Source organism: Pteropus medius, unplaced genomic scaffold (assembly GCF_902729225.1).
Source record: "Pteropus medius unplaced genomic scaffold, Ma_sr-lr_union100, whole genome shotgun sequence".
Lineage (NCBI taxonomy): Eukaryota > Metazoa > Chordata > Mammalia > Chiroptera > Pteropodidae > Pteropus > Pteropus medius.
Genome location: NW_024349803.1, coordinates 2,563,763 through 2,585,001, shown reverse-complemented (window position 1 = coordinate 2,585,001; position 21,239 = coordinate 2,563,763). Strand labels below are relative to the sequence as shown.

Genomic DNA, 21,239 nt, shown 5'->3' with positions numbered 1-21,239 from the left:
ACAAGTTTGAGTCAACAAAAATGAACCACATGGGCTTACTTCCTCTCCCTCCCAAAACCCCAAAGAGATGACAAATTTTTGGAAAATAGAGAAATTACATATCTAAGGAAGTAAATTATAAGAGAACTCTTCATAAAAGTCACTGAGGAGAAGCAAACCATTTTGCCCACAGTCCAGCAACACATCACACATCCCACCCGGCACCCTGGTAGGGAATCTCCAACTAAGAGAACTGGAAAAACAAACTTAATGAACAAACAAGCAGAGGGAAGGAAATAATTCAAGGTAACTTCCCTAAACTGAAGGACAATTGCTTCCAGAATGAAAGGGTCCTCCGAAGACCCAGTTATAAGTATGAATAAAATCCATTCTAAGAAACAGCATCATAAAATTACAAAGATTCTGAAAGCTTCCAGAATGGTAAAAACATATTATGCACAGAAGAAGACAATGTGGAGGGGGAAAAAAATAAAGGCAATGGACTTCTTGGTAGCAATGCTGAATGCTGTGAAACAAAGCCTTCAAAATTCTAAAAGAAAATGATCTGCAACCTAGAATTCTATATCCAAACAAACTACTAATCTAGTCTGAGTGTAAAATAAAGTTTTTGTTTTTGTTTTTGTTTAATTTCCACATGAGGAAGTTAAATCAGAAAAAAAGACAATGAGTTGAGATCCACAGATACAGAACAGAGCAAAACTATCCAACCTCTGAGGATATCAACTCTTCGACCTTCTTCTAGATTATATGAACACAATAGAGCATAACTGAATGAAAATGGCAGTAGCAGCTAGAGAAATAGTAACCACAGAAAATAAAGCAGAGGAAGCAATTGGAAGCAAGTCTTCTTTGTCTGGGGAAGATGCTTGTGAGATTGAAGGGAACTCCCATTACAATGGCTGTTAGTCTTCAGATGATAGTCTCTACAGTGAACCAGTATCAAATGACTGCCAAACTTTTACACATTCACCTCTAAAGTTATGCTTTCATGTGTTATACACAGTGTTACTTTGAAGATAAACAAAACAGTGTATCTATGCAAAAACACACTTAAACACAGGTTTCCAGTCATGACATAGTTTAATTGGGTTATTTTATACTTAGGTTTCATTTAAGAAATCAATAAAAAAAAGTAACAATATGGTTTCTATGAAGCAAGAAAATGATTATGGTATGAACAACAGTTCAAAATGGTTGTCAATGATTATAACAGTTATTAATTTCAAGGCCCCCACAAAAATTGATTAGTCACTGTTAGTTATTTTTCATATTTTAAGTGAAAAACTGCGCCCATTCCATTTCGGTGCCTTATGTACAAAATCTCATCTTTCAATCCCATTATTATGCATACTTCATATGCAGTTAATTTTCATTTATAAAATATCAAAGAAATCAGAAGTTTTATAAAAAGAAGCATGTAATGGTGAGGAAAACAACAAGAAAAAAAGTGTTGGATAAACAAAGATATCAAAAAGTTTCTGCTCAGCAAAGAAACCATCAACAAAACAAAATGGCAACCAATGGAATGGGAGGAGACACCTGCAAACAACACCTCTGATAAGGGGCTAATATCCAAAATATAGAAAGAACTCACACAACACAACAACAAAAACACAAACAATCCAATTAAAAATGGGCAGAGGACCTGAACAGATACTTCTCCTAAGAAGACATTCAATGGCCAACAGATATATGAAAAGATGCTCAATTTCACTAGCTGTTAGGGAAAGGCAAATCAAAACTACAATGAGATACTAACTCACACCTGTTATAGTGGCAATTATTAATAACAAACGTTGGAGAGGTTGTGGGGGGAAAGGAACCCTCATACACTGTTGGTAGAATTGTAATTTGGTACTGCCACTATGGAAAAGTGTATGGAGGTTTCTCAAAGAGTTAAGAGTATATTTACCATATGACCCAGCAATCCCTCTTCTGGGTATCTACCTGAAAAATTTGAAAACATTTATTCATAAAGTTGTATGTACTCCTATGTTCACTGCACCATGATTCACGGTGGCCAAGACATGGAAATAATCGAAGTGTCTTTTGATAGGTGACTGAATAAAGACATGGTACGTATATGCAGTGGAATACTACATGGCCACAAAGAAAGATGAAATATTGCTATATACGACACATGGATAGATCTTGAGAATATCATGCTAAGCAAAACAGCTCAGAAAGAAAAAGTCAAGAACAAAATGATTTCACTTATATGTGGGATATAAAACCAAAAGCAACAAATGAACAAACAAGACAAACAAAATCTCACAGACATAGACAGCAGCATGGTAGTTACCCGAGGGAAAGGGGAATAGAGGGGAGGTAGAAAAAAGTAAAGGGGGACAAATATATGGTGATGCAAGGAGATCTGACTTTGGGTGGTGAACATACAATGCAATATACAGATGACGTATTATAAAATTGTATACTTAAAATTTATAATCTTTTTAACCAATATCACTCCAATAAATTTAATAAAATTTTGAAAAACATAAATGCTTTATCAATTATGCTAAAAATTATAACTTGCCAAGTTTATCCTCTTCCAAACCTTCTTCAGTCTCTATTTTTTGGTATTGTGTACTAAGGATGACTTAAAGGAAATGGATAACCACTCTGGAACATATGTACATTCTCTTTATATTAGTTTTTTAATAGAAGCTTTTCTATACATGACCTTTTTAATATTCCAACTTTTACTTAACCAAATTGAAGTCAAAAATAGAATCTGATCAACAGATTATGTATGTAAAGGCATGCCATAACTTACAATTTCATTCGTGCAATTTTATTTTGCTTTTGTTATTGTTGCAATGTCGTTTGGTGTTGACCATTTCAGCAAACAGTATCAATACTAAGGTAGTCAATTCTAAGATACCGCTTTTAGTCACTATAATATTCTGTACTATTAAGGACATTTATATGTCAGCATTATTTAGTGCTCTACAAAAGTTCCTTTTTATTTTGCAAACTCTAACTTTAATAAGGTTCTATTTAATTAGTCCAGTATTCAAATACACATTTGTGCCAAATTTTGCAACCACATGGGAGACAGGAGGAAAGATATTTGAAACACTTCCACGAGAACAACCTTGGGTTGCTCTCTTAAAATATCAGTGCAGGGACCCAAATTACTTCACATGCTATCCACAAAATGGATGAGGTGTGAAAGAAATCTTGTATTTAATGTGACCTTTGGCTGTACTTTTACTTGTCATAATTATAAAGGAGCTACTTTCAGAGCCAACATAAGTACATTATTGCTCTTACAACTGTAGTAGTATTTCACAAAGTGCTTCTCACTGTGACAAACTCCAGGCAGAATATGCGGAAACTCTCACTTTTGTTACTAGGTAGGCCTTTCTAAAAAAAAGGAGTTCTGATATCACACATGTGAATAAGTAAGAATGACTGCATGTGAATTTTTCTTTTTAATGTAGATTCAAATAAAAATATGCCTGTGTGGCTTCCTCATCCAACTTAACAAGTCATCTATACTCCAAATGCACATTAAATTTAATAATCTAATTATGACTAATAATGCAATATGCCACATTAGATAAGTATGTGTCAAGAGGGAATAAAAAATAAAACTACACAAAAACCACCAAACTTTTAAGCAACTCACTTCTAGAGATTCTCATTTTCCCAAACAAAATTTCACCAAGGAAAAACAGTTGTTTTCAAAATGTTTTGGCGAAACTGCCAACTTATCATTATCTATAACATATAACATTTTTTTTATTAAAAAAAAAAAAAAAGACCACTGGATCATCCAACATAAAATTATAACTTTATGTTATAGTAGGATTATGGTATAGTAGGATTAGTTTTCAGTATTATGTCAAATATGCCATCAATTAGATTTACAAGGCAAAACAAGCACTTAAAAAATCTTATATGAAGAAAAACTTTAGAACTACCCACTATACTATAACCAACTTTGCCATACTTATCTCTTCCTAATAGTAATATCTCTTTATTTTCATTTTAAAAATAGATTTCAAAATCTGTTAAACATCAGAATCATGCTTTATAAAAGTCATAGCCACAAACTGCCTTGGTCAGCTAATATATCACATAAATAGTGGCCATGATTGAAATTAGTTTTATCATAATATAAAACATTTTGAAGATACTGCATATAAATTCAGATTTCTCTTAAATATATAAGACTATTAGGAATTACACAATAGGAATTTGAGATATTACTAGGGTGACCATAGGTCTCAATTTTCCCAAGATGGTCCCAGTTTGCACCTACTGTGTTGGCATATTACAGTATATCCTTTCATTCTCAAAACTGTCCTGAATTGGACGGTAAATTATATGTTCATCTAGCTATTACAGTATTCATATTACTTAAATCACAAGTTTGGAGAATTTTATAATGTAATATTAATTCTTTATTTGAAAAATCTAACTTAAAACTTTGTGGGATTTACATAGTACCCTGCTGCTCATACAGATGCAGTTACTTACAGCACTCATACAACATCATCCAAACTTCGCTGCTGTCTAACTCTAACTCATCTGTTTTCTGATTCCTTTGTGTGTTTCAGACTCAGGATGGAGGCTTCCCTTTATCTGCAGGTAAAAAAATGGGGCTGGAAAGATCCTTATCTCTTAGTCTCACACCAAATTCACAATGTTTTTCCTTACTCTCTGAGGTTCCCCAGAATCTTTTAAATAATTACATGTAAGTGTTTAAAATTACAATTGGTTACTTTCTTGCCCTTTCTTATGCATATATTAAAACACTTAACTGTGTATTAAACACTATATTTAGAGTTAATTTAATAGTACATTTGTGATCACATCTATAAAACCTTAGGCATCAGATATTTAATCATTCTTTTTAACAATATGTATATATCTAACCCTGCAAACATCATTACTTTTATAAGAAAATCAACTTGACTTAACAGAGCCCTGGAAATAGCCTTGGGCTTAAAAGACAAAAGATCTGATCTGTATTAGACATCTACCAGGCAAACCTACAATTTCTCTGAGGCACAAATTCTTCTTCAGTATGTAATTCTAGTCTACTATATAGCATTACAAGAAGAATCAAATCAGAAAATTCAAGAAGCTCAAGTCCTGCCGACTGTTTAAAAAAGATGACCAAGTGTTATGCAAAGTGAAAACAGTTAGCAAGTTAAACCAATCAGAGATAAATAATTACATTCTCTAATAAATTTTTTTTAATGAAACAGCTCTAGGGAAAAAATACATTATACCAACTGCACATACAAAATCGTAAGACTCTTAAGAGTCAGACTAAATAAGTCCTAATCCTAGTGTCATCATTTACTAACTAGCTGTGTCGCAATGAGCAAGTTACTTAACATCTCTAAGTCTCTGTTTCCTCATTTGTAAAATGAAGATAATAACTGTACTTATCTCACTGTGAAGAATAAAAATCCATTAAAAGATATGAGCACTGTTTGCACATAAGTACTCAATAAATGCTATTATTACAATAGTCTCCGTTAATGCCTCTTTTCAAAAATGAGTTCTAAAAAATTACGAGTTCTAAAAAATTTGATGATAGGATAATATTTCATATGTATGTGCATATGTGTGTGCACACATATGTGTGTCTTCTAATGAAAGATCACTTCGATGATGCAGGTCATAGTCCACGAATACATGTTAATAATGTGGGCTGGGTATAGTATAGTGACAACCAATACAGCAGATCTTATTCGACACTGGAAAAGGAAGCTTTTTTCTTCTAAAACAGCCACACTGGCATACTGAAGCACATTTTAAAATAAAACTCCATACCTCACAGTATCTGTGTTATTCATCTCCATTACAAAAAAGTCACAGATATGTACAATACAAACATTTTTAAAATCAAGTATAAAATCAAATAAAACCCCTTTCTTTAAGGCAAGTATATGAATATACTAAAGCAATATTCTAATCAAATGTTCATATAGTTAATATTTCAAAATAAGAAATTTGGGTATAAATATGCATAATTTACAACCTGTCTACAGAAGTCATTTTGACTAACTTGAAATGTACAATGCTGCTTTTCTCTGAAATCTTAAAACTATAAACTATGCAGTAATTTACTGCACACAAACATAAAGACCATGTTGTGTATGACACTCTTTTAACCAAACAACTATTTTAAACTATTCATTAAACCCATTCAATGAGTGAGCCCTAATAACTACACTCTCTTGTTAAACAGAGTCAGTAGAAAGAAGATATACCTTATTTGGTTAAAAATAGAAATTTACTTAAGAGAATTATTAGCTAAAGTCAGAGAAACTATAGCTTGCATTTATAAAGACCCATGTCCATTTTAGTTCATTAAAATAAAGTGGTACGAAACATTCCATAAGAGATATGATATGGAATAAACATGTCAACTATGACCAGCATAAAAATCTACATAAACGTCATGCTATTTTCCAAATACATATTAATGGGGATTTAAAAAAACAAAGATGACATCAGTCAAATTTATATTTCAGAGATCCAAATATAAGTTGGACTTAATTTCTCTGAACTTCCCAAAAAGATTCCAGTAGTAAAACAGATTTGCCACTAAAATACAATAACTAAGACTCAATTATTTATTCTAAAGCAAGTCAGAAATACAGACCTGTCCTTTAGAGGTAGAAAGGGTAATGTGGACCGAGGTTTAGATGTTCAATCTCATTTAGTGATGATAGGGTGTATTATTAATTTGTGACTTTCAGATGAGTATGCACACAACACACAAACATTCTATCATCGATAACCCTAAACAGGTAAATCTGGAGCTAAACAAAGCATAACTGAAATTTTATCTCTACCATAAATTACTTTAAAAAATCCATGGGCATTGCAATGAATATAGTTTTGCCTTAGAGCTAATACTTTAATTTTAAAGAACCACAAAGAAAAAAATCAAAACTAGTCAGTAACAATGCAGCGTCTAAAAGCAATAAACTCAAAATTAAGTTATAAATAATTTAAAGCATGTCATGAAGATGTATTAATAATTCATCAGATAAATAATTTACTAAATAATCAAATAAATAAATAATGAAATACATAAATAAATCAGCAAATAAATAATTCTGCAAAATAACCTAAACAATAAGTCACCCAAACAAATCACAAACCTACAACACTACAATGATTTTCCTGGATTCTGATAGTTTTAAATAAGCAAATGTATATAAACTAGATCAATCCTTGTTAGAATTAGAAATATTTTTCAAGGCTATTGGTAAAATCCTCATCTAAATACATAAAAACACATTTCAATTTTTGAAAGACTGCATAGGATTACTTCTTATAAATTATTAACATGATTATAACATATCCTCCTCTATATTTTACATATAATATCTTTGCCTAACACATTTTCTCCCAAACAACTGGACATTTAAATATTCTTTACACTTATTTTTCAAAATAATACTCACAGTATAATAGTCCTATCAGAAAAATCTTCTTCATTAACAAAGTCTTTCTTCACCAAGTCTTTGGAAATTTTCTGCAGTGGTAGAACAGTAAGAATAACCTTAATTATTACAGATGGCATTTCATTCACTAGTGAATAATATTTTATAATTCTACAAATTAGCAATGGGATATAGACATTATTAGCTGAAAACTATATCAATTTTTTTGAAGTCTTTAATGGATTAAGTACTAGCTGACAGAGGCCAGCTTCATCTATTGGAGCTGACACACAAGCTGTTAAAATTGGCGGGATTTCAGACATATAAGACAAAAACTTCGAAGGACAAAGTGATTGGCTGACATCTAATACTAGCCTCAATTTGAGAAGCTCGAAGTCCTTGAAAGAACACATGAGATCACTTAACTGTTATAATATGAATATAGTGACACTCTAATTGGAGCACCACAAAGAGTCAAAACACAACTGACCTCATAAATCAGTCTTCACTGAACATTTATTTAAAGTTTTTAACCACCCACAGTATATATAGTACTCTTGAAATTCACAAACAGTAGACCCTAACTATGATAGCCTATTCCACAGAAATAAGAATCTTGTAAAATGGGTTTTTCACACATTTAAAGAAATAAAGCCAAACGACATAGCACAACATTTAAAGAGAAGGAAACTAAAATTAATCAAAGTATTTTATATAATTTATCTCAATGAATTCTCAAAACAACCTTTCAAGTTAGGTAATTTTTATTTATTTTACGGTCAAGAAAACTGAGGCTCAGTAAGACTGCATATTGCCTAAAATCCTCAAGCAGCAAGGAAGAGTCTACCTTTGTCTATACAAATTCCATGTGAAGGTTTGTTGAACTACAGACCCCTTATATTTGAACTCAACCTAAAAAATACAGCAAACAATAAAATGTCATAAATTGATTAGAGCAATGGTTCTCAACTGGGGCGATTTGCCCCCCAAGAGACATTTATTTGGCAGTATCTGGAGACATTTTTGGTTGTCATGACTGGGGACACCTTGTGGTTAGAGATCAGGGTTGCTGATCAACACCCTGCAATGCACAGGACAGCCTGCCATGGCAAAAATTTATCTGGCCTAAAATGTTAATAGTGCTGAAGAAGGAAAGCCCTGAATTAGAATAAAATGACTGTTAATAGTGTATAGTTTTCTTACTATAAAATAATGCATACTTTGTTCAGGGATGTGAAGTCTTTTTTTATGTGTATAACATTATATTCAGTGGAATACTGATAAAAATGTGTATCCTTGAGAGACTGAGTATATAGAAATTCTTTGTACTTTCTGTTCATTTTTTCTGTAAACCTAAAACTGCTCATAAAAAAGTCTAATAATTTTTTAAATGTATATCCTTTGCTTATTTCAAGTTATGAATAACTTTCTTAGAATTGATACTAAAAAGTCTACAGTTATAAAAAATGGTTTTTAAATTTTTCATTTATCAAAATTCTTCCAATAAAGTTAATACAAAAGCATTAAAAGTCATATTTATGAGCTGACCTTGTCAAAGTGACTGGCCGAGATATTTAATAATATTAAAAATTCATAGGGCTTGAAGGGACTATTCTGATAAAATATAATACATAATCCTCAGTGGTTGGGGTTGGGGGGATTCTTCCTAAAAGCTATCGAGTGTTTTCTGAAATAATATTTGTGATAATTATTAAAAGCGCCTGAGAACAAAATTCAGCAATATAATTATCAAAGAGCTCTAGAAATTATGTATCCTTTTAAGTGTTTTTCTTTTAATACCAATTAATCTCTTTCCAGTCTCAAAGTAGATTTTGGTTTGAACATGGATCTAGAATCCACCATGACCCAATACATGTTTACTTACATTTGACCTATCACCTTACTACATAGAGCATCAAACAATGGTATCCCTAATCAGAAAGGATTAGCTCAGATCCTTCCTCAGCCCAAAAAAATTTTAATAATATAATGACTTAAATAAGAGAGGAAGAAACAAAGAGGAGAATTTCTCCCACGTAAACGTCCAGAAATAGACAAAGGCTGATGTGGCAGCTCCAATATAGGGACCCAAATTCTTTCCACTTTTTTGCTGCACCACATACTGTTTCTATTCAAAGTTGCTTCATACTCCAAGGCTATGGGAACTCCAGCTAATACAACCACAGTACAGGCATCAGAAAGAAGGATGGGGAAAGAAAAGTCCCCACCCTGCTCCTTCTCTCTATTTCAGCCTACAGTTTATAAACCATAACTTAGTGCTTTGGCCACACCTTACTACCACTTGGAAGAGCAGGGAATGCAGTCTCCAGCATTGATAATAATGCCCAGGAATAAAATTGGGGTTCCTTTTATTAAGAAAGACAGGTAGAATGAATTTCACAGGGTAAAATATGAGGCAGACTGCAATGGAGCTTCCAACTCTTCCAAAAAAATAGAAAATGTACTCAAAATGTTTCATTAGAGTGGTTCACTATAAATTATATGTATATACATGTGTGTGCTTATGTGTACCTGTGTGCACATATATGAAAAAAACAACTAAATGTTTAACAACAGATGGTTAAATAGATTTCAGGATAATCTCAAGTAGAATGTTATGTAGTCACTTAATATCACTTTTAAGAATTTTACTGATGTGGAAAAATGTTCATAATACTAAATAAAAAAAACAGGCTATAAAATATCTCATATAAAGTAATCTGTTTTATATAAATATATATACATGCAAACATATACTTACACACACAGTGTATTTTTATACAAACATAAAGGCACATCATATGTCTATATCTAGACAGAGAGACTGAGACCACATGGAAATCAAGAGAATGGAATTAACCTAAACGAAAATAGTGCTTTAGGCTTTGGGAACTGTAACTACCTTTCACTTTCCCCATATTTTTCATTATTTTCTAATTTTTCTACAATGAACACGTATTATGTTTATGATTGCTTTTCATAAAAATTTTGGCCTACAACTTATAAAAGGTAGTTAAGATTCAAGCATCAATTTATTTTACTTGGAATTTGCTGATAATTTTCTTTTAAGTAGAAAGAAATCTGTAACTGAGCTGTATCTTTTCCAACCAGTGCAAAACATACATGTTTCTCTTTACTCAGTACAAGAAGCTAACCTCTCTATGCTCAACTTGTTTCCAACTTGCTAACATTCACATATCACATTTGTCAGCTTTACACAAGTCTTTTTCCAACCAGTGCAAAACATACATGTTTCTCTTTACTCAGTACAAGAAGCTAACCTCTCTATGCTCAACTTGTTTCCAACTTGCTAACATTCACATATCACATTTGTCAGCTTTACACAAGTCACTCCTAACCAGATGCTACATCCATCATTCCTAACAATTTACCTCGACATGTTGATTACTTTGCTCATCTCACTCTGTAGAACTAATCATTTCTACTTCATGCTTCTACAAATCTTTCCATTTTCTATATTTCTCAGTCTATTTTTTAATTTCTACTCTACTGCCCATTTTTGTAGATACTTACATAGTGGATACACCTAACAGAAATTACATCTTTCTTATATCTTTATAACTATATTATGCTGTCATGAAATTTCCAGTTATTATTGGGTATACACACCACTGTTACAGTGATATTAATTCTATGTCTGCAAATCTCATAATTACCATTAACAGAGTATTAGAATTTAGAACACCTCAAAGTTCTCTACATTTTCAAGAATGATTCAATTTTCTAAACCCCCATTTTTCCATTAAAAAAAATGGAAAATAAGGGAAAAAGTAATTGATATATTTAAAAACTACTAACAAGTGTTCTGAGTTGACCAAAATAGCAAACAAACAACAAAGTAAACTATACCTAGAACTTGGGAGATCGAACAGACACCACACACACACACACACGCACACGGCAGAGAGAGAAAATATGCACAACCAAATGTAGTGAGGGTCAAGTGCACAATCCAGACAATATGCACTACAGAAAATCTAGAAGGTAAAAGTCACTGGCAGAGATAATCAGAAAAGGCTCTTCAACTGAGAGACCAAGTTCATATAGAGCTAGAACAGTGGTTCTCAATCATGGAAGATACTGCCCCCCAAAGGACATCTGGCAATGTCTAGAAACACTTTTGGTTGCCACAAGTGAGAGGTACTATTTATATCTAGTGAGTAAAGGCCAGGGATGCCACAAACACCTTACAATGCACAGGATAGCCCCCCAAGAAAAATGAATTATTCGGCCCAAAATTTCAAAAGTGCTGGAAGGAGCAGATGGAGTCAAAAGAAGAGACAGCATTTAAGCAGGTTGGAATGACATGAGTAAAAGAAATGTGGCTACAATACATGTCTTTAATAAACCATAATACGGCTAGTGAAAGAACAAGAAGCTGGATTAGAAAACATAACTGGGCGTAGATTGTAATGGGCCTGCACTAGATGTGTGATAAACCGAACAGATACAGAAAAACAGTATATAAGGAAAATATAAGAGAGCTGAGACACAGAATAGCAACATACTTGCTAAAACTAAAGTACAAATAGATGGGAACACTGATTTCCAGCAGTATGACAGACTAGATACTTTAATACGATTAGGTACAACTTTTAAAATTTAGTAAGAAAATTCACTTTAAAGAACTGCTTACACAGCAAGAAAGTACAGTATCCACATAAGCTATAAACGAAACGAAGAAGAATAAGCAAACCCAGAACCAGATTTCATCCTGGGAGTATGTGCCTAGCACTTGTGAAACTGAGTTTACATTTTGATGGTTAAACAGGCTTAGGAGATAAACTCTAAAAAATCTATCAAAAAGAAACACCTACTTAAAGCTAATACTTCAAAGACTATATCATCATGTTTACACAAAAAAGAACTCCCTCCTATTATCCCTCTATAGTTATACTCACCTCTCACCCTCACCATCCCTAACCCCTGGCAACCTAGAATATGTATTCCATCTCTATGATTTTGTCATCTCGAGAATGTTTCATCGATTCTCTTGACACTGTAACCATAACTTGTATAATCCAATAAATCGCATATGAAGATGTAATTTAAAGTGCTTTTAAACTGTTAGTTCCCCAGGCATCTGAAGAAAGCATAGGTGAATTCTTGGTGAAAGAAAATAATTTCAATCCAGGCCTCAAAGAATCCAAAAACTTTCCAAAAAAACTCAATTCAAATTAAAAAAAAAAAAAAAATCACAAAACATACAAGGATACCAGACACGATGAACGAAAGCCAACACAAACAAGAGACAGCCAAATTAGACTACATATTCTTCGATCACTGGAAAGATTATACAATTAGAATGTTTCAAGCAATAGAAAGGCTTAAAATATACAGATATGTATAAATTAAATAAAATCAAGAAATAAAAAACACAGGTAAAATTTTTAATTCAGTGTAAAAGTTAAACTATAGACTCTATACAAATAAAGAATTAGTAAGTGGAAAGACTTAAAACCTATCGAAAATGCAGTTCAGAGAGACAGTAAATACGTAAGGCAGTTAAGATACAAAAAATAGAATAAGAAGGTCTAACAAAATACTTCTGAAACTATCTGGGATGAAGGACCATTTTTTAAATTGCCAATCCATTGCAGACAAAAGCTTCTATAAAATGCAATAAAAGTGAATTTCTTTTTTTATGAACCATGTGATTAGATGTCACGGTGATCTCAAGTTGCTACAAAAAAGGTTCTAAATGCTTATACTTACTTTGAATTGCTGTCCTTAATTCATTACAGACTAATAAAATAAGTTTGCAGACCAGTACTAATTTAAAGACCACACTTTGAGTAGGAATGATCTAAAACACAAATAGATCAAGATTGGAAAAGAACATAAAAAAGCTAGTATAGGTAATATTCCAATAGATAATGGTTGAAAATTTTCCAGAGTAAATGAAGACACAGATGGACAGCCTAAGATGCAAGAAAACATGCCTCAATTACTTCCACACAATCTCAGACCATCATTTTCTATCATTTTTATAAAAAACTAAGAACTTGAGCTGATGTACTCTAAATAAACAAAATAGAGACAGGTAGAATTAGTGAAGAAAGTTATCAGAGACCAAGTTTCAAGAGCTAATGATTTCCTCTTCCAGTGAAATCAAAACACTTTGTTCATACAGCCAAAACTGTGTTTAGTTTATTAAATTAGTTATTTTTTAATGTATAAATTTATGAAACAAAAAAAAATATCTTATACAAGCAGAGGCTGGATATATTTTCAGTTATATTGAAATGAACCAGATTCCAATTTTCATTAACTGTCCTTTTCAATGTGAGGTTAGTTATAAATTAAATACTTCAGCATACTTTAACTATCAAATCCTCTAAGCAGGACAAATTCTTTTATTTCTAAATGCAGTTCATTAAAAAGACCATGCTCAGACATCTAGCAGAAAACATAAGTATTTTCAAACCTACTTGGCAAAACAGAAGTTATGGTATCACACCTGAGAAAGAATCATAACTTATCTGTATAAATGTTTGGTCCTTTTTCAAATATTTGACACACATCTAATTGAAGCATCACAATAGCCTATGAGACACTGCTTGTCCAAACAAATATGATAATGGCTAAAAAGTTAGAAAATGAAAGAACATGGTTAACAGCATCAAAAAATATATGTATATATATAGATATATAAATTGAATGTAACAGTGTAAAAGGATAGCCAAAACCTAATTAACAGCTGTTTCTTAGCATCATATCCCATCCCCATCATATATTGAAGGATAATCCTTAGGCATAAATAACAAATAAACTAAATGAAATGGTCATTTTAACCTATTAGTTTCAGTGCTACCAAATTCAAATAATTTAGCAAGATTTTAAAAATTTTAAATGCTTATCGAATCTTAAGAAGATTCATATGGTGCTACCTCTAAAGACATGGAAAAAGAATTTAAAAAAAAAAACAAAAAACAAAAAACCTGGGCTGAGCGATTAAAACTTCCATCAGGTAAAAATAAAGGTTGAGCAAGGCCAAAATTGTCATCCATATTTAACCATGAAGATTCAAAAGTTCAATCCACTTTTAAAAGCTCAGGGGCAAGGTTCTTCTCCAAACTATTTCAGAGCTATGTTAATTAAAAGTTAATGCCTGAGCAGATAAAAAACACAAAACATCTTAATTTGGTGGTTTAGAATAAAGACAGATTTAAGCTGGAAATTTATGGTGAAGTTTGGGGGGTTGACTGGAAGCATTATTTCAGCAGACACATGGTCAGGCTAAGAAAATATCTGGCCTTATAATTTAAAAATTTGACTACCCATACCAAGATTAATTAACAACCAATCCATTCCAATATAAAGAAGAAAAAAAAAAATACCCCATGGTGCCTCAAAGATATAATCACATTTGTATGCACTCTTCACTGCTTCAAGTCTTCTTTGTGGAGAGAAAAAAGCAAGCTTTAATAAGATACTTACATACATATACACATTCATATATAGAAAATGTTCCCATAATTGTAAGCTATTCACTGATACTTCCTGATCCCTACTTAAAACATAAAAGTGAATAAATAAACAAGTTTTAAGTAAGATAACACCAGAAATTAATGTACTTTTAAAATATATTTCTAAGTAAAAGCAAACAGCAAAGATTTTTTTATTGCATCTATAATAAAAAAGCCACAAAACCAAAATTCTTTATCATAAACATATGCAAATGGCTTAAAATTGGAGAGATATAAAGGCTAGTAGTTCATCTCTGTATCTATCAAAAGAGGAGTCCAGACTACTTTAGAGAAATTCTAATAACCAAAAACACTGATATCTGAAGATTAACATCCTGAGTCAGTGAATCACAGCTTTCCCACCAAAACAACTCTAATAAGTGCCCCAATAGATAATAAACTCATATATATGGGGGTCCGGGAATACAGAACCCAAAATTGCTAAAATTAATCTTCAATTTTCTTCAGCGTTGAGTACTATTTTAAAATAGTTGTGTTAATTTTTCCCATTCCATAATATCTCATAAAAATCCAACCTGAAAAGAATGCACTACTTCTTTACACATCCAGCACTGAAAAGGGTACAGTTAAAGGATCTCACCTTATTGCTCATACCTGAACCTCATGCCTTTATTGGAGAAGCACATATTTTAAAACTGAAATAAAATTCTAACTAGTTTCTAGGTTTAATCATCTATTCTTTTCCATAAATACTGAATTGACCAACAATCAACTCTACCTTTACACACACACACAGACACACACACACACACACCCACTAGAAAGCTGTTATTTTAAAACTTTTTAACCATTTCTTGAATAGTTCATCCTTAAAGTTTATTACATATTGTATTATAGAATAATAATTGGTAACCATGTTATGCACAACTCTTTATCAGAAATTAAGGATTAACTCTAGTATTAAACTGCAAATATTAGCAAGAAAATCAAATGGAGATAGTTCATGCCTTGTTCTCACCTAATTATGAAAATTATCTAAAAAGGTTATATGATTTATTTCAAATTCTATATAGTTAAGGAGTCAAAGCTATTCATAATTATACATTTGAGCTTAAATTATCTTAAATTAAATATTCTGAATTTAAATTATCTTTATGAATTTTATAATTAAGTCATTTTTATAATTTGTATAAAATAACAAAAAAATTAGATCTAATCTAAATTTTAAGAACTGTATATTTTTAAATAAAGTCATTAATTTTCAGTCACCTTTTGATTGGATTGACATTTACATGTAAAGAGATAATAAGTTATTACTTTTGCATTTAAGTTCTCTTTAACAAAAGCAAATAAAAATCATTAACTAAAGGTTACTTTAAGTTTTTAAATTTAAATTAGGGGTTTTCTAGACTTTGGGATAATTTTTGGTAAATGCTTTTTGTTTAAAAATTATAAACTTCTATATAATTATAAATGCAATTTTAATCTAAGTTAATTTGACATAATTTAAATTCAAAGAAACTACGAAGAGTTATTATAACTTTTAATTACACTGTATTTGAGATGCTTATTTTTATATCACTGAAAAAAATTACAGGTCGTACACTATCTCTATTTTACTGTCAATATATTTTATCACATATGAAAATTGATTCTTGTATTTTTTCTAAAGGGAATATATTGGATATGACACTATATCTATTTTCTCTCTTCATAACATTTATAAAAATTTTCACGGTTAAGTATAACTTATTCAAAAAATGTTATTTAAGACTTGAAAGTATGCTTTATAAATAAAGTTCCTAGAATCACTTAGGTATCTAAATTTAATTTCCTGAATAGTTACTGAAAAGATTAAACTACTATAATCAAATACTTTTACAACAACAATAAAAAAAAAATCAACGCAACAAAGTGTCTACATTGAAGAAATATTTCACGTTTCTGCTGAAGGCCCAATTATTTCTATATATTCTAATATGCAAAATCAGATAAAATAAATCGGTATTGGAGTTCCGTATGACGGCTTTCGCTTTTGTCAAGTAAGCACACATTAAGTGGTTAACGACAGTCAATATAACTTCTGCACAACTATACACATACATTAAATAAACAGTAAATATGCCAAAATAGTTACACTCCTCTCCACAGGAGGCCAAGCTAACTTTCTGGACAGAAAAGAAGTGAAAATAGAAAGTGCATAATCTACTAAGTACTATGAAATCTGAATGGAAATAAAGCTGGAAATGGAATTCATGACTGAGCTTTTTTTGGAGAAATCTCACAACTATAAAAAGAATAAACAATAATATTACAAATATCCGTGTTCTCATCAACCAGAATTTGTAACAAATGGCATTCACATTATGCATTCAAATTCACATAAATATGAAACGATACTTGCTTTACTTTACATATATTTATAAAACGACTAGAAACAAAGTTAAAGTCAACCATTCACCAGCCCCAGTGTCATCCCCTCCTTCTCATCTCCTTATTAGCAATCAGTATCATGAGTTTGGCATATAGCCTCCTAATTCATTTTCTACATTTTTTTTTACATATTTAAATAAGAGTTATGTTTTGTACATATTTTTGAATTTTCATAACTGGTATCATACTAAAGGTATTTGCTTTTTTTTTATTAAACATTACTTTTGAGATATATTGATAAACATACCATATACTTCATTCCTTTGAACTATTATAAAGTACTGAATCACATATACATACCACATCTTATTTATCCACTCTTCCAATAATAGACGTTAAGGTTGTTTCTAATTTTGCACTATTACATAGCTTTACCAAATATCCTTGAATAAATCCCTATGTTCACATGTTCACATGTAAGGACAGGTAAACTTTGTTCTCTAAAGCAAGGCTTTTCAACCTTGGCACTACTGACATTTTGGACTGGATAATTCTTTATTGTAGGGGTCTGTCCTGTGAACTGTAGAACGTTTAGCAATATTTCAGATCTCGACCCTCTAGATGCCAATAATACTCCCCAGGTGTGACAATCTGTCTCCAGGCTTTGCCAAATGTCCCCTGGGAAGTAAAATTGCTCTGGTTGTGAAATACTGCTCTAAGATATATATGAAAGTAGAATTTCTGGGTTATGTGTATATTTTCCATTTTAATAGATACTGCCCAACCATTCTCCAAATAGCTGTATCAATTTGTACCCTCTGGTTTCCAAATATCCTTGCCAAAATTTGATGTGACAATGAAAAATTTTCCAATTTACTAATTTTTCAAAAAAAAAAAAGACTGCCATTGCAACTATTAACTTCAAGAATAAGCGGTAGGTACACATGTGCCACTTAAAAAAAAAAATTATAATACTAAAACCCGAAGTTTAAATGGGGAAAGTGACCTACATTATATTCTCTTCTCTTTATTTTACTTTGCCATTTTTCTGCTGGGTGATTTTTTCTTGACATAGATGTATATTAACACTAGTATACTGAATTAATTCTAACTTTATAAAACTTATTTTTCCTAGAAGCTTCAAAATTATGATTCTTGGTCCACATTTCTTAAAACTTTCAAGATCATACAAAGAGTTTTAAATAACTCACTTGAAATATTTCAGTGATGCCATCTCATTTATAGAAGTTTCACTCATACTTCTAAATTGGTAGTCTCTAAATATAAAAGTAGGCTAGAGATACACAACTGGATATTAGTGATGGAAATATCTATTACCAAACCCCCTATATGTAAAAGAATATACTGAGCCAATTGATTCTAAAACTGGAATCAGACTGAATCAAGATGGTGGACTGACACACATTCTAGCCTTCCCTTCCCATACCAAAATCCACAGAAATTAGATCTAGAATACATAGTTTCTGGTTTCTAGCCTCCTCCTATAAAGATCAACTGTAATCCCTGCTCATCAGTTCTATGAGATACCTCTGTTGCTTTTTAATATAAATTCCTCTTTGGGCTAACCAATCTTTTATGAGTTTCTGTTAGTGGCACCCAAAGAACCTTGTCTAAGACAGTGGCACACTGAAATGATGATTCCAAGGATAATGATTCCAACTATAACCAGACTAGAAAACCAGAGGGCATACCAGAAACTTAAAGGATACGAGAAGGAAGAAAAAATATCTTAATTGATGTTAGAGAGAGAGAAAGGAGGTGGGGGTTGGGGGGAGAAACTAGTACAACTGCTGCAAAACAAAGGACTTTCTCTGAGAGTGGTGTCCAAGAACAATAAGCTATGATATTTGAAACTAAGACTCTGAAGGCTATCAACAGCATAAAGAGTAAGAAAATCCAGGCAAGCTACATCATCCTCACAACCCAAAGCCAAGCAGCCAGTAAGAGAGGTGTTTGTCCCCCAGAAAAGGAGCAGTGAGTGTGGGCCTTTGGTTAAAACCAAATTGTCAAAGCCTGGTGCCCATCTTAAAGAACATGTACCTCAGAACATGTACCTAAACATTTTATCATTAAAAGTTTCTGAGGAACTATGCAAAGTGATGAAACTGGTGTTTTAGGAAGGTTAATCCAGTATAAGTAAGAAGGATAAACTAAGGAGAGGAAAGATTATAGACAGGAAAGCTAGCTGGGAAATAGTTCAGGCATGCAAGTGCCTGAAATACAGACAAAAACCTTAAGAACAGAAAATGTGGATTAACCCAGATGTAATGATAAGAATAGAAAGAACCTGTTGAATGACTTGATGTTATGATGGAAAAAAAGATAAGGTAAAGAAGACTGCTTTGTTCATTTATTCACAAAATACTTATAAGTTTTGTTTATACAATATCCATAGCATTTACATTATTAAATTAATCTAAGAATAAAGAAGTCAAAGTAACTCTAAGATTTTGAACCTGAGAAGATCATCATATGAGGATCATCATAAAGAGAGAAGGCTGGAGAGAACACTGGATTTAAAAACACTAGTGATTATTTCAGTTTTAGAAATGTTGAGTTTTTTCCCCATGAATTTTATTTTTATGTAAAAAAATAAAGTATTTTTATAACAAACATATTTATAAAAGTTGTTAATTTTGCATTATAAACTAATTGATAAGTGTAAAAGAATACATGTTAAGCACAATAATAAAATGAATATGATAAACTCACCTCTGAAACTGAGTAGATTACCAATATCTTTAAGCTCCTAGTGGGTTCTTCCCCAATTCTAATCTGTCCTACATCTCACACAGAGAATCATTATCCTAAACTTTTTCTTAATCATACCTTTACTTTTTCTTAACATTTCACCCTATTATACCATTAACTCTGCTGGTTCTCAGGACTTCAGACTGGAACTACATCATTGGCTCTCCTGGGTCTCCAGCTTGCCGGCTACAGATCTTAGGACTTCTCAGCCTCCAGAACCTTGTGAGCCAATTCCTTGTTAAGTCTCATTCTAAACACACACACACCCTTCTCTGGAGAACACTGCATAATAAAACTGTCAACCGAGAATTCTATAACTGGCAAAACTGTCCTTCAAAAATAAGGAAGAATTAAGGCATTCCCAGATAAACAAAAGCTAAAAACAAAGTTCGTTACCACTAGACCTGTCCTATAAGTAATGTTAAAAGGAGTCCTTCAGTCTAAATGAAAAAACACTACAAAGTAACTCAAAGCCATATGAAGAAATAAAAATTTCCAGTGAAGAGAAACACATGGGCATATATACGGGCCACTATTATTTTACTTTTGATATGTAACCTCATTTTTAATTTCTTAAAGAATTTTAAAGACATCCATTTTTAAAATTATAAATCTGTTATCAACATATATAAATGTAGAAAGATGTAATTTTTGACAAAAACAACATAAAGAGAGGGAGAACAGAGGTATTTTAGGAAAGGAGATTTGTAAGCTAATGCAGTTGAGTTGGTATCAATTTCAACTAGATTATTATAAATTTAAAACATTAACAGTCATCCTCATGGTAACCACAAAGAAAATATCTAAAAATATACACAAAAGGAAATGAGGAAGTAACCAAAACGGCTGACAACAAAAATCAAACACAAAAAAAGACAGTAGTAGAGGAAATGAGGGACAAAAGAGGTAAAAAACATACAGAAAACAAATAACGAAATGGCAGAAGTGCTTCCTTATCAGTAATTACTTTACATGTAAATAGAGAACATCCAACGGAATTAAAGGAAAAACAATTCTACAATAATAGTTGAAGATTTCAATTCCTTACTTTCCTTAATGGGAAGAACATACAGAAAGATCGATGAGAAAATAGAGGACGTGAACAACACTATAAATGGCTCAAACCTAACAGGCATATAGAGAACACTCCACAGAATAGCAGAATACACATTCATCTCAGGAGCACATGGAGCATTCTCAATAATTTAAAGAGACTAAAATC

At 31.8% G+C, this 21,239-nt stretch overlaps 1 protein-coding gene across 5 annotated transcripts in view; it reads right to left on the bottom strand.

Annotated features, from left to right (window-relative positions):
- The window catches only part of TBC1D5 (TBC1 domain family member 5), a 466,695-nt gene that overhangs the window by 424,020 nt on the left and 21,436 nt on the right, over positions 1-21,239 (bottom strand). For 3 of the 5 annotated variants that reach the window (XM_039837041.1, XM_039837039.1, XM_039837045.1), the window contains one exon: positions 7,443-7,513. The exons of 1 other annotated variant lie outside the window; for it this stretch is intronic. The gene's annotated coding sequence lies outside the window, so the exon portion shown is untranslated. The remainder of the gene's footprint in view (positions 1-7,442; positions 7,514-21,239) is intronic. One more of the 5 variants, XM_039837044.1, reaches the window with a different exon arrangement.